The sequence below is a fragment of the Scardinius erythrophthalmus genome (genome assembly GCF_964197995.2).
Source record: "Scardinius erythrophthalmus genome assembly, chromosome: 11".
Lineage (NCBI taxonomy): Eukaryota > Metazoa > Chordata > Actinopteri > Cypriniformes > Leuciscidae > Scardinius > Scardinius erythrophthalmus.
Window position 1 is genome coordinate 24,268,395 of NC_138231.1, and position 17,541 is coordinate 24,285,935.

Consider the following 17,541-nt stretch of genomic DNA (forward strand, 5'->3'; position numbering starts at 1 on the left):
TACATTCAGTATCTGGCTTGTATTCACCATCTCAAACATAATCTCAAAGCTATCATATCAAAGTCAATATTTTGATGACGGACAGCATCTTCATCGGATCCAGCATTAAGTAACAGTGACACTAATATGCGATTGCATTCAGTACTGATCTGCAGTAAATCACCGAACCATTTAAACTTTTGCTGATGATACTTCCTATTCTTTTGTTTTCTGCCTGAGGTAACTATGAGTGAACATTGTCATTGATGAACTATGAGTCATCATTGAGGAATAAAGGTGAATTGCACTTATTAAGTCATCAGAGATTCAATTATTTTTGTGCAGGGAAAAAAACATACACTATTACATACCTCAGGTCGCTAGCAACCCTATACAGTTTTCACAAAAAAAATATTAGAAAACAGACTTAACAGGGTAGTGAATGACATCCCGGATCGATAAAGACCCGAGGAGGGTTAAGGATCAGGGGGGCAGGGTTTTCTATTATTTTCAAGGTACCCCCGACGCCATTCATTTTGGCGTCACTTTGACAGCGAATATCTTCACATCTGAGGCGTTTAAAGACTCAATTTGTCCATTATTTATTTCTAAAGAAACACGAAAATGTATAAAAGGCTTCATTACCTTGTAGCTTCCGTTATGGCCCCGTAGAAGCAATTTTTGTAAAATTAGGCTAACGATTGCGTCATAACCACGCGACTCTCTGTCGCACAGTAGAGAATTACCGTATGGACAGGAGGAGAAGCTCGCGGGCAATCGCAGGGACGTGGAGGCAAAGTGACAAAATAATTAATCAGAATACATAGCAAAAGTTTCTCCTGCTCCTAGATCATGGACATCTCCTACTCACGCTCTCCGTCTCTGCAAGTTTCGGAAGGGAATGATTCAGATGTCTCTTGGCACAGCTACTAGAAGACAGACGGGTTGCTCACGTCACATCTACGTCGTCAAGCTCAGTTTGAGTCTGCGCAGTACGCTCGACCCCCAGGAAGTAAGAGTTTCTAATTAACTTCACTTTGTGTCCGTTGAATCCAATGGGGTCGCTGTGTCCATTTCTTTTACTGTCTATGTTAAAGGAGAACTTGGTAGCTTTTTTAACTTAATAAAACTGTCTAGAAATCATTTGGATGGTTAAACAACCTGTTCTGGTGATATTGGTGACTTTCCCCGCTCCCCCCAGCGTTCCCAGGCGGAAAACCAACCTTGCAACTTGTTCACTACCGTCCCGGCAAGATAGAAATTGGAAGTTTCGTGAGAAGCGAAAGCGAGAACGAGAACGAGCGCGAAACACAGATTGCTTTACGGCAATTCGACATAAACACACACGCATGTATGATGTATTACCAGATTACCCACCTCGGTAGACATGGCTCCACGCGATACAGTTGGCTTGCTCCGATCAAAACAAACGCACATGAGCAGCGGTAGAGAAGGGGAGGAGGCCGCCGCAAGTGAGTTTTTTACGACTGTGTTGTGAAATATACGCCCCCCACAGCTGTAGGGGGAGCTCGTGGGGAAAACATGCGACAACAAAAGGGAAAATCAGCGAAGAAGTGACTAGAGTTCGCTAGAGTTGCCGAGTTCGGCTTTAAGGATCCACTTGTACTTTTTTTGTTTTGTTTTGCACAGGCTAAAATGACATTCCTCTGGGACTTATACTGACACCTGGTGGTGTGGATGAGTTATCTTATGAATTTGTACATGTATATATATAGTGTAAAAGTAAATTTATCTTGCTTTTAAGATCTTAAAACAAGACAAAATACTTTTTTTTGCAGTGCACCATGAGCCTCATACCTATCCTATCCATAATGACACACCCCCATCAGCCTTCTTCTTCCTCCTGCACGCTTACTGCCAGTCTCATGAAGAAACAGGCCAGCCAAGGGTAGCGTAACCATCTAAATGAAAACACATGCCACCCTAGAGTGCCCTGTCATCATCTGATACTGCCAGAGCGAAGACGTCCTACGGCGCAGACGGGAAAGGACAGTGAAAAACAACTGGAAAGACTTAACTGTCAGTAAGAGCTATGACTCTTGGCTCGGTGAGAACAGAGAGAAGTGCATTAGCACAGCGTTTTGTGGCATTGCAACTAGTCTGAATCATAGCTTGGAGTGTGCGTCACTGTGTTAAGATCTGGCTGGCGTGAAAAGGCCGTTCAAGAAGAGCTGCAGGAACTTGATGGATGACACTGGTGCTTGCGGCTGAAGGGAGACGCGGAAAAGCTAGCGGGGTGGAGAGAAAAAAGCAAATAGGGGGACAGCGAGGGACCAGTTCAAAGCAAACATTGCTCCATGTCATCGCAATCGTAACCTGGATCACAATCAAAATCTCCCAGCCGTATATCTAGCGGTTTGCGCTAATAGCTAATCTCTGTATGTTTGACATGAGACAGAATGAAAATAGCCTTGCGTTAGTTAAGTTGTTACTTTGAAATAGTTTTGCCTTTTAGATGCTTTTAATCCTTTCCATTTGACAAGTTTTTTGAAAGTAAAGATCGATAAAAAAAAAAAATCCGTTAGCATACTCATTCATCTCTGTTTGGCTGTCGCAGGACTTCCCAGAAGTGCACAGTTTGAATTCTGACATTTTGCTCGTGGCCACTCAGTTCTGGACACAAACGTTTTTATTATACGTTAAATCTGACTACACTTAGAAAAAAAAAGTTTTATCGTATTTTCAAGTACAAATATCTAAACATTCTTGATGATACAATTACATGAAAATCAAAATCACATAATATAAGTCTTGATTTCTGAAAAATGTATGATTATTAAGTGACTTCACGCTTAAAAAAAAATAAAATAAAAAAATTGCTAAACAAAATTGTTTTCCTTTTAAATTAAAGGGATAGTTCACCCAAAAATGAAAATTATGTTTCAAACTGTTTGGTTAACCATATTCTTCAAAATATCTTCTTTTGTGTGCAGCAGAAAAAAAAAACAAAAAAACTCATACAAGTTTGGAACAACTTGAGGGTGAGTAAATTATGACAGAAATTATGTACTGAATATGTATATTTTCTTCAAGGCTTGAACCTTAGAATCTATTTTAAGGTTGGCGTTCTCGAGCCGCCAGGCACTGTTGTTGTGCGGATAAGCGGGCCGGAGCGCGTTAAGGGTTTGCTGTTAGAATGGTGTCGTGTTAGCGGCCTCTAAGTTAATAACTAATGATCTTTGCAATGGAAGTGAATCAATCAAAACTAACTTTAGCTGGACAATAACTTTATTCTAGAGCTGCTGTAAAGCCAAAACAATCTCTGTTACTGTAATTTCCTATTCTCACTGTAAAGCTGCTTTGAAACAGTCCATATTGTTAAAAGCGCTATATAAATGAAGGTGACTTGACTTGAATTCATTTTTCTTTTCTTTTTTTAAAGACTTTATATCCTAAGTAATTTTAAGATATACCTTAAGTAATTATATGTTTTTCATGCTGGGACTAGCATGGGATGCTGGTTGCAGGTTGCAGGACCAGTACTATCACCAGCATAAACCAGCCTGGACCAACATAAAATTTTGGATTTTTCATGTGTGTGAGCAAGGGAAGCAGAAAAGAGCGGAGAGCTATCCCGTATGTGAAATAATTGCCCTGGTATTTTTTTGGATTACGTCTACTATAATGGTCCCCAGCTGGGCCCAGGCTTCTATACCCATTTAAAGCTCACTGTAAAAAATCCCCAGGCCCTCAGCGCGCCTTCCCAAACAATCAGGGCCCTGTAAAACAGCTCCTTCGATACCTCATGTGCCGGGATCTGCAACACATGCCAGTCATGTGAATGGATTCCACTTCTGTTGCGCTCGGCAGGACCAACGCTGCAGCGCTACGACTGGTGTAAGAATCAGTGAGTACCCAGAATCCCTTGCACAGATACAGGTGACCACAAACTCAGATGCCAAATCAAAAGCATGTAGTTCAAGACTAAAGCTTTGGCTGCATAATACAGTATACATGCTAAATTGTGTGTAATATTCAAATAAGTCTCAAATCATCAAAAAAAATTGTGCCTTGATGATGTTTTAGAATAAGATTTACAGTATTTTCAGAATACTACTTTACATAACCATGCATTAATACCAGTATAATAATCATTAAGCATACAATAATCATCTTAAGGGACAGCAGCACCAGATTATCCCAATATTAACCCATTTAGAAGCACTATTTCTTGAAAAGAATAATTGCTATTAAAGATGTCGTGCCGTTTTGTCTTTATCTAATTTTATTATACATTTTTTGGTAACACTTTAGTTTAGGGTCCAAATCTCACTATCAACTAGCTAGTTACAGTAGCATGCATGAAAATTGTGCGAATGAGCGGGTCGGAGACATTAAGAGTTTTCTGTTAGAATGGTGTCTACTCACTGCTAATGTCTAGGATATTGTCTGTTTATTAGCACTTATAAAGCAGATATTAATGTCTTATTCTGCATGACCATATTCTACATTCCTTAATCCAACCCAACACATAAACTTAACAACGATTAATAAGCAATAATTAGGAGTTTATTGAGGCAAAAGTCGTAGTTAATAGTTAGTTAATAGTGAGAATTGGACCCTAAACTAAAGTGTGACCCTTTTTTTGCATTTAACATGTAAATACATTTATAATATGTAATGTATACACAATGAGTTCTAATTTTTACTTTGAAAATGAAATACTTTCTATTTACCTCACTACAAATGTTACGTGCATTATAATTGATATTTATACTTAAATACCACGTTTATACACTTTTTTTTTCAGACCACACACACACACACACACACACGCGCGCGCGCGCGCACACACACACACACACACACACACACACAAATAAATCTATCAATATTAGATGTTGTTTATATTGGCTATTGTGGACTCTTTTATCTTTATAAGTTTAGATTTGCACTATATTTTCAGAATGGAGTATTCCATTCTAATTCTAATCTATATATATTTTTTTTTTTTGCATTTAACATGCATATACATTAAAAAGGTTCTCATGTTGAAAATAAAATACTTTCTATGTTTATCTCAAAGCAAATGTCCATAAAGTGCATTATAATTGTTATTTATACTTATTACCGCATGTTTATCCATTTCTGTTTTAGACCACACACACAAACGTGCCTAATACCCAACTCACTATTAAAATCCATTGTTATAACTCTCTGAGCTTTTTCTAGGACTAACCAGCATCCCAGAAGTCGCTCCTCTATTATTTAGGAATTTTTTTTTTTAGTCAGACAGTAGACCTTTGTTCTTTTACATCTTTCCTACTGTGCATCATAAATATTAACCTGTACAATTGATCTTACTACATACACTTTCCATCCATGTACTGCTTTTAGAAATATGCAAATTTCGAAGAGAAGTTTTGTATCTACAGTTATAATCTGATTGACAACATCGACGGTTAACCGCTTCATGCCAGTCATATTCACGAGAACAAAAGTTAAAAGAGAGAGAGTGCCGATTTCTCCGTGGTGTGTCATCTCGCCCTCAGCCTTCTTCATCCTCTGCTGGGGGAGATCAGCTTCTCCCAGGGCTGTTTTCACAATGATGCGTTTTCAGCTTTTTGGCACATCTCCCCGCATAGCTTATGGTTAAGAACAGTCTTTCATCTAGCCAATGCCTTCAGCAAACATACCGGGAGGGCCACATCTGCCGCACACTACATGCAAGAACAAGCCTTACTGGCATGAATAAAAACTGATAAGATCCAGGGTTTATTCATTCAGTGGGATGCCAGGGAGGGTTTAAAGCTGAATTATCATGGCGGCTCTCATCCTACAAAATCTCGGACTGTAATGTCATCAACCACTATCAACATGACAGAGCAGCCCCTTCCCCTTATTTTGGAGTAGACTCTCGTTCAAGTACTTTGTGCTGATTTCTGAGATGGGAACAGACCAAAATGACAGCTAATAAAAAAAAAAAAAAAAAAAACTTGCTGTGATCTCATTCAAAAGACATTCATTCAACTGTATATTCCCAGTAAAGTATGCCAGAATGCAGTAGTCTGCTGCAAAGCGACCTGCAAGAATTGCAACATGCAAACTGCATTACTTGATTTGAATTATTCCTTTAATGTATGCAAGGGATAGTCCACCCAGAAATAAAAAAACCTCTCTTCATTTACTCACCCTCATTTACTCACCCTCAATCTCTCACAAATTGAGATTAAAAAACAAAATTCCCTCTCTGTGATGCTTCAAAACCACGCAAAGGGAACACGACGGAAATCCACACATCAAAAGAGAGATGTGTGTAAAAAAAGAAGAAGTTTTTTTTTCGTCTTTAAAGATTACAAAGTTCATAAGCAATGCTTTTTTATGCTTGTTTCTGCTTCTTTTTTTTTTTTTTTGGCCAGTGTTTTGATTAGGAGATTCAGTACTCTTTTGGAAGTTTCGTAATAGCGCCTTCCATATTTCTACTGAAAATTGTTTCACAACATCCTGACGTTTACATCAAACAAACGTACATATGACAGTTGTCTGGAATATAAGTTTAAAAGGTTACACTTTAGACACTCTGCTATAAGTAACTTTGCAACTACATGTCAAATAACTCATTAGAGTATTGTTAGACTGTCGTAGACTGTTATGGTTAGACATTAGGGTTCGTGTTAGTATAATAAATTGACATGTAGCTGCAAAGTTACTTAAAGTCAGTAGAATGTCTAAAGTGGACCTTTGGAATAAAGTGTAACCGTTAATTTAAAAAAAAAAATATTTCTCACACACACCTATCGTTTCACTTGAGAAGACATTTATTCATCAACTGGGGTTGTGTGGATTACCGTAATGTTTGCTTTGTGTGGTTTTTGAAGCGTCAACTTTGAAGGTCGCGAACACTTGCTTTAAACGGACTCACATGGATTATTTTTCTAAAAATCATCTGAAGAAAGAAAGTAATCCGGGATGGCATGAGGGTGAGTAAATGATCAGAGAATTTTCATTTATGGGTGGAGTATGCTGAAAAAACACAGACAGTATGTGCAAACAAACAACATTGCTCATTCCCAGGGAATTCCCACATTATTGTAGAACCGGCATTAATATACTGTGAAAATACAGACGGACTGAGAGAAAAAAGTAAAATCTCCTTTAAAAGCCATACTTTTACGGTGCCACCCAGCAGGACTCCACACACAATGACAGAAATTTGCCACCAAACTCTGAAACTAAACCACAGCAATGGTAAAAAACTGCTGTTTAATGCATTTTAATTCAGTGCAGTCAACAAGATCTCGTCTTGATAATGACACTGTTTTTATTAACATCCTTTCAAATGTTCACAGACTCTGAGATTTTCTAAACTAAACACGTAAAATGTTTGTTGTCAATAAACTGTGCCACGTGGAAGAGGACATTAAAGTAGATAGATTGCACATGTTGCAGGTTTGAGAGAGTCCGCCAGAAGAGTCTTCTCCTCTGGGCAGCAGCGTGTGTGTGTGTGTGTGTGTGTGTGTGTGTGTGTGTGTGTGTGGCTTGGCTGCCTGACTGTGACACTGTAGTCAGACTTTGGCAAATAACTCTCCACGCAAACGCTTTCTCACCCTGCAGTGCCAAGACTATTGTAATGTCTTACTGGTATAGAGACATCCTAATGTCAAGTGAATAAAAGGGAAAGATAAATCAAATGCATTAAGACTTGTCTGTTTTACTTAAATGAATTGATATGACAGTAACAGTTTAGACCAGCCTAAGATGAGTCTGGTTTTGGAGGGGTTTTGGGGACTTACTAGCTGTTCAGCCTGGAAGACCAGATAATGACAGGATGAGAGATCAATAAAAGCTGCAAAATACTGAAAAAATATTACCATAATGTGTAAAAAAAATAAAAATAAAAAAAAATCTTAAGTTTTGCATATAGGTCACATTCCCGCTGTTTTGATCCAATCAATATGACTATAAAATGATATTATTTATTTTATAATATAATACATTTATTTTGATAATTATAATTATTTTATTGTGAATATTATTAATTAAAATATTAAAGTCCCCCTGTAGTCAGTCATTTTATCCCTTAAAACCAAAATGACATTCATGCCTGAAAATAGCTTGAATGTAACTCTACACCCTTGCCTGATTTAGTACACGCGGTTCTATGAATATGCAAATTAGCCCTCCACTCACTCACACCAGCTCAGAGATCTGGATTGGTTACAAGGTAGTTTGTGACATCAGAAACACCAGCGATTTCAAACCGTGTTTTTGAGACTGTCTATGGTTCACTGCAGTTTTAAGAAGAAAATACTCAGCAATGGTGTTGACTTGGTTGACAAACCATCTTATACATGGTTTGTCTTAAAGCATATTAAAAACACCACATAGACATATAAACAACATTAAAAGCTTGATTTTAACCACAGGGGGACTTTAAACAATATATATATTGTGTAAATTATGTAGTGAAAATTACAGTACAACAATTTATGTCTTAATTTCTTAAATTTCAAATATTCAACCATCGTGCTTTTGTTGTTTTCCCTATGATAAGTTCTGTGGGTTTCAGAGTGAAGTGAAGCTGGGTTTCACTGTGTTCATATACACACATTTAGCTTATTATACGTTATTTCAGCATCTCGTGGTTCATTTACTGTAAACCGAGATGCAGAAACACTGTATCATGAGCTGCACGCATGTAAAGTGAAAAAGTGAAAGTGAAAGTGACATGTGAAGGCCTAGAATGGTAACCCATACTCGGAATTTTTTTCTCTGCATTTAACCCATCCAAGTTAGTGCACACACAGGAGTAGTGAGTAGTATACACACACCCAGAGCAGTGGGCAGCCATTTTGCTGCGGCGCCCAGGGAACGATTGGAGGTTCGGTGCCTCGTTCAAGGGCACCTGCCGGTATTGAGAATCGAACCCGCAACCTTCGGGTTACCAGTCTCTAACCATAAATCATATCACAATATTGATTTAATTACAATATATCATGCCACCCTTGAGAGCAGCTTAAAGGATTAGTTCACTTCAGAATAAAAATGTCCTGATAATTTACTCACTTTTGAGGAAAACATTCCAGGATTTTTCTACATATAGTGGATTTCAATGGTTATCAACGGGTTGAAGGTCCAAATTACAGTGCAGCTTCAACGGCTCTACACGATCCCAGCCGAGGAATAAGGGTCTTATCTAGCCAAACCATCTGTAATTTTCTAAAAAAATAAACATTCATATACTTTTTAACCACAAATGCTCATTTTGCACGTCCACGACTTCACGCATTACGTAATCACGTTGGAAAGGTCAGGCGGTAACCTGAGTTGGCGGAAAATGTAGGGTAGGGAGAAAAACTAAATCTCATTTTCTCCTCCAACTTCAAAATCGTCCGACATTGTTGTTTTACCTATTTTTATTTTAAAAAAAAATTTAAATGCCGTTTGATTTAGTCGTTGCATGTTCACTTTGTAAACACTAGGTCTGTGCTTCTGCCCAGGTCAAGCGCTCCTTTCAACGTGATTACGTAATGCTTGAAGTCGTGGACGTGCAAGACAAGCATTTGTGGTTGAAAAGTATATAAATGTTTAATTTTTTAATAAAATGACCGATGGTTTCTCTAGATAAGACCCTTATTCCTCAGCTGGGATCGTGTAGAGTCATTTGATGCTGCACTGAAACTGTAATTTGGACCTTCAACCCGTTGATTCCCGGTGAAGTCCACTATATGGAGAAAAATCCTAGAATGTTTTCCTCAAAAACCTTCATTTCTTTTCAACTGAAGAAAGAAAAACATGAACATATTGGATGACGTGGGGGTGAGTAAATTATCAGGACATTTTCATTCTGAAGTGAACTAATCCTTTAAACCAGCAAAGACTAGCAAACCAGCTTATAAGTGTAGGTTTTGACATAGAGCTGCAGTGTTCCATTGGTAGCAGTGCAAATTACATCCAACGTTTATGAACCACTGTCATGTCGTCTCACCATCCTTGCAATTTCTTCTTAAATATTTCACTTGAATCCAATCATGGATAATTTGACGAAAGAGCGATAGTGAGACAGAGAGGAAGAGGGGGAAAAAAGCATTACACATCTGGTCAACACCATCGGCACATGTTGAAATTTAGTGGCGACGCTCACAGTCCAAATTAGTGGCGAGTTTTATTCCCTGCTGTGGAAGGAAAAATATCAAATCTGCTGCCATATGACTACAATAAAGTGGTATGTGGAGCGTTTGATGCCTTCATGTGGGAGACTTTAACTCTTTCCAGGGCTCAGCGTGGAGCGCACATGCAGCGCTGTCCTGCTCTATAATGCGTCCAACATGGACCAGGTTGACCCCTGCCGGCAGACAGCACCAGTCAGACTGCGAAGGGGTGGTCTCATTTGGACGGATCCCAAAATATAAGCAGGCCTGAAATCCCAGAGGCTCTAACCACAGGCACCCTGCAACAGAAATGCTGGCATAGCATAGCATAGCATGGGTGTTGCAAGGGATCATGGGTATGGTTTTTGTTAAGTGCCAGGCATCATGGCTTTGCATTTTGCTGGTCAGAGAGACTGAAACTGGTACTGTCCATCAAACACAATAGAGAGATCTGAGATCAGATTTGAAATTTGATGACTTGTAGATCAGCAAAAAGATGAAGTGTTTAATTGCTTTGATGATTTAATACTTTATTCTACTTTGACATAGTAAATAGGACATTTATAGCACTGTAAAAAAATGTAATTTCAAAAAATTGTGGAAACTGACACTTACATATTGGCTCAATAAATGACTTCCAAATAATGATCGCCATGCAAAAAGATGCATTGTACTAATCATAGCTGAAGGTCTTCACTTAAAATTATTAAGGATTCATACATTCATTGGTTTCATGATCGTGTTTGCCTTGTTACCACATAATTATCTGATGGTAGCCAGTAGTTTTATTTTTTATTTTATTTTATTTTATTTTATTTTTCCTCATATCATATCTATGTCTAAAATACGGTCTGATCAACTTCTGAGATGTAATTTGCATTAGACTGGCTTATTGCCTTTTAAAAACAAACACGTCAAGCTCATGATTTTCTTATTCATCCATTCATTTTATTTTTATCGCTTGTATCAGTAACTGAAAAGCTGGATATTTACATACCATGAAATAAACGATAAAGCAAAATCTACATCGACTGACAAGTCTCATCCTCATTATATCATTAAGTAACTTCAGTTCTGTCACTTGCCAGATGTGGCGGAAGGGAATTTTGTCATTAATGTTAGTTTTTATATTTATTTGCAGATTTTTAACCCATGCAGTGCCACTTTTAAAAGTTCTCTTCGCCACATCAACACATCCTGTTATGCAGAAGACTCCTTAAATGTATTCAGTGGTTTTACGATATTAATAAGATATTTTCACCAAATATCCTGTGTTGGAATTGATTTGTTATTAAAGTGATGTGATAAAATGTAAGAACCCTTGTTGTCTTGGGTTCTGTATTTTGCTTAATGTATTTATGTTTTTCATACATTCTTTTTTTCTTTTGGCAAAGTGAGAAAAAAATTGGACCAACAACACTAGATTAGGTTTGGTAAACTAGATTTTTTCAATGGCTCAACATACTATTTCTGATTGAGCCAATGTTAACAGCCTGTTGCCACAATTGATAAAATTCCATTCACAGAAATTCAATTAGGGCAATGAAAAAATTTAGATGTGACCAGTCACTACAAAATTTTGAGTTGGAAAAGTATAAACATTTTTCACAGTGAGGTTGATTCCCTGGAAATTATGAATACTGGGCGGGGCTATCTGTTTATTGACCAATTGGAGAGGGGAGAAACCTGTTTCTCTATTTGTTTGTTTTTTAAAAAACATACTACAAACCATTCATCTTTATCCTCCTTTCTTTATAAAAACTTGGGGAATTGTACATTTCAATATGTTTTTTTTTAGTCAACCCTTACAATAAGTACTGTGGTGGAAAATGACATACCATGGTACTTTAAGTGCCTTGTTTTTACAAATAGTACCATGGTATGTCCAAAACAATTATGGTTATACAATGGTATGTTTTGCCTCTATTTGTCAGTGAAATTACATAATCTGTTTTTTAAATTAGTTCATATTGTCTGTAAAAAAAATCAAGATCTACTGGTTTTAGTTTGAATTTGAGTTGAGAATTTATTGCTGTTGAATTTGCTGAACTGAAAATGAACTGATCTTAATCTATAACAGCGTTCTCAACTGGTATGTGGCGACACAAAAATGGGTCGCAGATCTGTTTGGATAAGATTGCAGACAGCAGAAGAAAAGCAATGCTAAATGCAAATAATAAAATGCAATTACTTATAAATGGATAGTCAATAAAAAATGGTTTTAAAAAAGGGTGAAAAAATGAGGGCAAGTTGTGTGACATGCTCTTATTCCCAAAAGCCATGAACAAAACTATGCACAGCAAAAGAAAATATGACCCAGGCGACATTAAAATACATAAAAGAGGATAAAGAGGATAAAATAAATATGGTTTGTGTGACCACAATGTGTTTTTAGCAGTGAATTATTGGCTGCCAAGAGCATGGAACTATCAAAATTCAATTTACATTCATAAAACAAACACCAAAACTATAAAGACTGTAAATCACTGTTCTATGGTTGCTTGTGCATTTATAAAATTGTCCATTTTTGGTAACACTTTATTTTACAGAGTGATTGGTACATGTTACATGTAGTTACTATAGTATTAACTACAGATTATGCATAATTACATGCAACTAACCCTAAACCAAACCAAACCTAATCCTAACCCTACAGTAAGTATGTAGTTAATTGATATCTCATTACTTAATAAATGCACAATTACACTGTAATAAGGACACATTTTATTTTAAGTTTAACAGAATTAAGTCTATTAAACAATTGTATCCAACGTATAATATGGGTCCAGAGACAAAACCATTTGAGAACCAAAAATGTGAATATTGAAACAGTTTTAGAGATTTATGTTGAGGTCTTGTGGTCAAGGATAAGCTCAACTTCCTTTAAGGTGTGAGACAACATTGTCTCTGTCTGCACTGCTGGATCTGTGGTAAATTTTGCAAAAAGATGTACAGAAACAAAAACCTCTTGATGATTTTTACTTTTAAAAATGCCTGTATAAGAGTACTTGAAACAGCACCTTCATGGAAATTCAAAAGCTGATCCTTGAGCTTGCTGAAGAACACTGTGCATTTAAAAAAATTGCTCTGAACTTCAAAAACATGTATTTTCTTTTAACTACAGAATTCAGAAGTGCTGTTTTCCCATGCCAGAAAATTAGCAAGACTTTGGACCTAAAAAAGAGGGAAAAGGACTGTGAAACTGACTCATCAAATTCACTTTCTTTGCTTCAGTCCCTGACACACACACACACACACACATACACACACACACACACACACACACACACACACACACGCACACACAGTCTGAAACAGCCACTGTAACCCCTAATCACAACCCCGAAGGCTGGACATCAAATGCTGCAACGTTGAAAACAGATGATCAGAGGTAATTAACGCAGTTTCATATGCAAATTTAATTAATGCAAAACTACAAAGTCATTATGCAAATGGCGTCTTCTTGAGCCGCTGTGCAAATATTCATCACTTGGAACAGGGATCAGTCTCCTCATCTTTTGAAACTCTCTCACAACACACACACTCACACACACACACACACGGTTCTCTTAGGATCATGTATGAATAGTGTATTTATTTTAAACTTCTTTCCATTGATACCAGACTGGGGCCATCAGAGCAGACAGCTGAGAGGCAGGAAGACACGATTTGGCACAGGAGTGAGACAATGAGACTGTTAGACCGGCACGGTATGAATATTCATGACACTGATTACTTTCCATGATTAAAGCCTACTCTAATATTTAAATGAGCGCATGCTAGGTGATTAGAGGAGCGGTGGAAAGGACAAGCGCACGATGCGGTATACACTTTCTCCAGCATTCGTGGAGTATGATTAGCTAGATAGCTCAGAGATTGATTAGAAACTAAGGGCAGTTTCAGATATGAGGGAAAAGATTTGAAAATAGCATGAATGATGATGGTACACACTTGACGGCGGAATCCTATCAAAAACAGCAGGTAAAGGGCACTTCTCATGAATAGGATAGAAATTGATGTATAAATCCCATATCTTTTTTTTTCCTGAGAACTATCAGATGCTTTAAATAAACTATTATCTAGCATAAAATAAACCTAGCATGAAAAAATGGCTTGAATTCTCTATATTAGAGGAACAGAGAGAAATATATCTATATATGACTATATAAAGTAATGCCATTTAAAAATGGTAAAAAATTAATAAATAAATAATGGTTGTTTAAGCTTTTGCTATTTTTGGTACTTTGCTCCAATGTTTTTCTTCCATAGAACACAAAAAGAGATGTTTAGCAGAATGTTCATGCTGCTCTTTTCCATATAATGAAAGTGAATTGGGGTTGTTCAGCTCCAAAAATGTCAAGCACTGTATATTTAAGTCTTCTAAAGCCATTCAATAGTTTTGTGTGAAGAACAGATAGAAATTGAAGTTTACTTAGAATCTTCTCAAATCTCATTTGCATATGCATATATTCAAACTTCCGGAATCAGTTGCACAGTGTCATTGATGTCAAATCTGGTGTGACGTCTCAATGTACAATACTGTATTTGAATGCATGAAAATTAGGGGTGGGAGGAAAAGAAATAGATTCTCTGATGCATCACGGTTCTCTTGAAGCTGTATTTAGCTAATCATTCTTAACAAACAATTGTTTTAATATATTATTAATTTGGATTATTTAAAAAAAAAATACATATAATTAAGTGATTTTATTAAATTATTTATCATAACATCTCCAGATGAGATGAGAAGAGAAGGGGTTAACACTTGGCGTTTTGGCCCACAGCATGAATGGATTTTGCCTCTAGGCGACCATAGCTCCATATTGTATTTAATTAGCCCCATTAAATATAATCTAATTTGGCTGAAACTTTAAGACAGTTAAATGGCAATCTAAGGAGTTGAGCTAAGCTTTCATGCTCTGGCAATATTAAAATCAAGCCCTAAGCACCTTCCTGCCCTGCATTTCTGTGGATAACCTTGACGACTTCTGTCAACGAAGCAAAACTAAAGCTGAAGTTGTTCAGTAAAAAGTTCAGATAATATAAAAAAATAAAAAAATAAAATAACTCTGTGCTTTAAAAAGGCACATTCAAACAAATACAGAAAAACTAATAACTTAAAAAAAAGAGAAAAAAAAAAAACTCTTGACGAGGCTGAAGTCCAGGTCCTGCTGACTTTGTCTCTATTTGTCATATATTCTGACTAGCAAGTGAAGCATTTCCTTGTCCAGGCTGTGTGTGCTGAGAGGAGGGTGGGCGGCACTGTGGTGGAAGATAACATGTGGCCCCTCCAGGCCCCGCACGCTAAACTGAGTCTTTAACCCTCGGAATAAGGAATCTTCTTCATTAATCCCCACACTATGTCTCTTAGCACTTGAATTTTAATGGGCTTTCTTAGCCTTTTTTTTCTTCTTTTCCTTAATACGATGATATTTCCCCCAAACACGTCGGGTGAGGATTTCTGGAGTTTGTTCCTCTTAGAGAATTGGTTTCAGCTGCTGGCGCACTCAGGGCTGTTATGTTTCACTTAAAGATGAGAGAAAGAGAGAGAAAGAGAGAGAAAGAGAGAGAAAGAGAGAGAGAGAGAGAGAGACAGACAGACAGAGATGCTGCGTCTTGCTCTAATAAAATCATGCAAGGGGTGTTAATCCCTCTTGAAGGCCCAAGTCAAAAGAAAAGGACCTTTTGAGAGAAGCGATCCAGTCAGAACCGGTGAACAGTATGTGTGTGTTCATATATATCTTTGTGTGTCTGTGTTGCAATAAGCAGAAGTAAAGGCCCGGGTATTCTTCATTTTCCGCGTCCACCCCATCTCACGCACAGTTTTCAAGGTATACTTGCAAGGTATACATGCGCAGTACAATTGCTTTTTTATACCCTACCAGACGTCAGAGGGCAGCACTGAGTCATGTCATTTACAGGGCATCCGCTCGGACGGCTAGAAGAAAAAGAATAGTTGTGTACCTGCCATTGTGCGCAAAGTTTAGAACAAGAGCCAAACCAAAAATGATGGAGAAGGGTATACTGCTTTGTTTACTGTTTAGTATCGCTATTAACAAACTCTTCTTCGACTACTGAACAGTACATCAGAACTGTGCGTATCGTCAACTAGCGGACTCTTCTGTCTCAACATTCACCGTGAGTATGCGCTGTTGTACGCGCACCATATGCGTGTCACAAAAAAAAGAATGTGCGAGGAAGTCCGCGGACCCCGCTGCAAAAAGTGTTCAGTACACTTACTTAAAATTTGTTTGTAAACCCGTTGCCTTAAAATTATTAAGTAAATAAACTTCATGCTTAATCAAAAAAATTAAGTAATGTGGAATTCTCAAGTTCACATAACTTAATTTTTTCAATTAAGCATGAAGTTTATTTACTTAATAATTATAAGGCAACGGGTTTCCTCAATTTTTTTAAGTTAAGTCACCTGATCACTTTTTACAATGACGGACATTACATCACATGGACTGTGCGTGGACCGCTTAAGCATTTAAAACTACTTAAATAAAGTCACCCAAAAAAATACAATTTTGTCATCATTTACTTACCCTCATTTCATCCCAGTACCATTTTAAAAACATGTCCCAATGTTATAATTATTATTATTCCAAAAGGGAATGCAAGGCTGAATATCTGAGCTACTATTTTTCATACAACCAAATGGATGGTGATTTATACTTGTGATGCTCCAAAAAGGTCTAAAAAGCAGCATAAAAGTACTCTTATGGAACTATTTCGTAAAGACAGCATGAAACAGAAGTTGTGATATCCTCTTTTCTATCCTATTATGAAGTAATACGCTTCTCGAACAAGAAAAAATGTGGGGCGAGACTTGATTTTGTCCATGTGGAATTGATTTGTGGTTTGCTATTGGTTGATCTCATGTGAGTGACAAGTTGCCCCGCCCTCGCGCCAGTAAACGCATCATCAGAGAAGAGAAGTCGTTGCAAGAGGAAGAGGAAGTTACTTTGCTTAAAGATTACAAGGGCATGTGAATCAAATAAAAATAATGATGTGCGCGGATAAATCATTTTATAATAAATATTGCAATATTCTCTACAAAACAAGAATCGTCAAATTTGATTTCATGGTGATTTAAGTCGTACAATAGCTTTGTGTGAAGAACAGATACAAATTTTGTTATTGACCGAAAAATCGTATTCTCTTCCAGAGCTCACAAATCTCAAATGATATCATTTGTATTATTGGTTGTTTTCAATTTAAGAATGGCACCTTTAACCCATCAACATCATCTGACACTAGTGTCATTGTTCAAAGCTCAGCCATCTCTGTGTTTCACGGAGGAAAGAAAATAATACAGGGTTGAAATGACATGACGAGTCATTTGGTGTAAAATATTGCAAATATAATATTTATTATAAAATATGTAAAATAAGTGAGGTTCTAATTAGAATCGAATGGGTTTTAATATTGATACTGTATAATAATG

The 17,541-nt window shown here is 37.1% G+C and overlaps 1 protein-coding gene across 1 annotated transcript in view; it reads right to left on the minus strand.

The window, feature by feature from the left end:
- bcl11bb (BCL11 transcription factor B b) overlaps nucleotides 1–17,541 on the minus strand; it is a 42,441-nt gene that overhangs the window by 13,394 nt on the left and 11,506 nt on the right. The gene's annotated exons all lie outside the window — the stretch shown is intronic.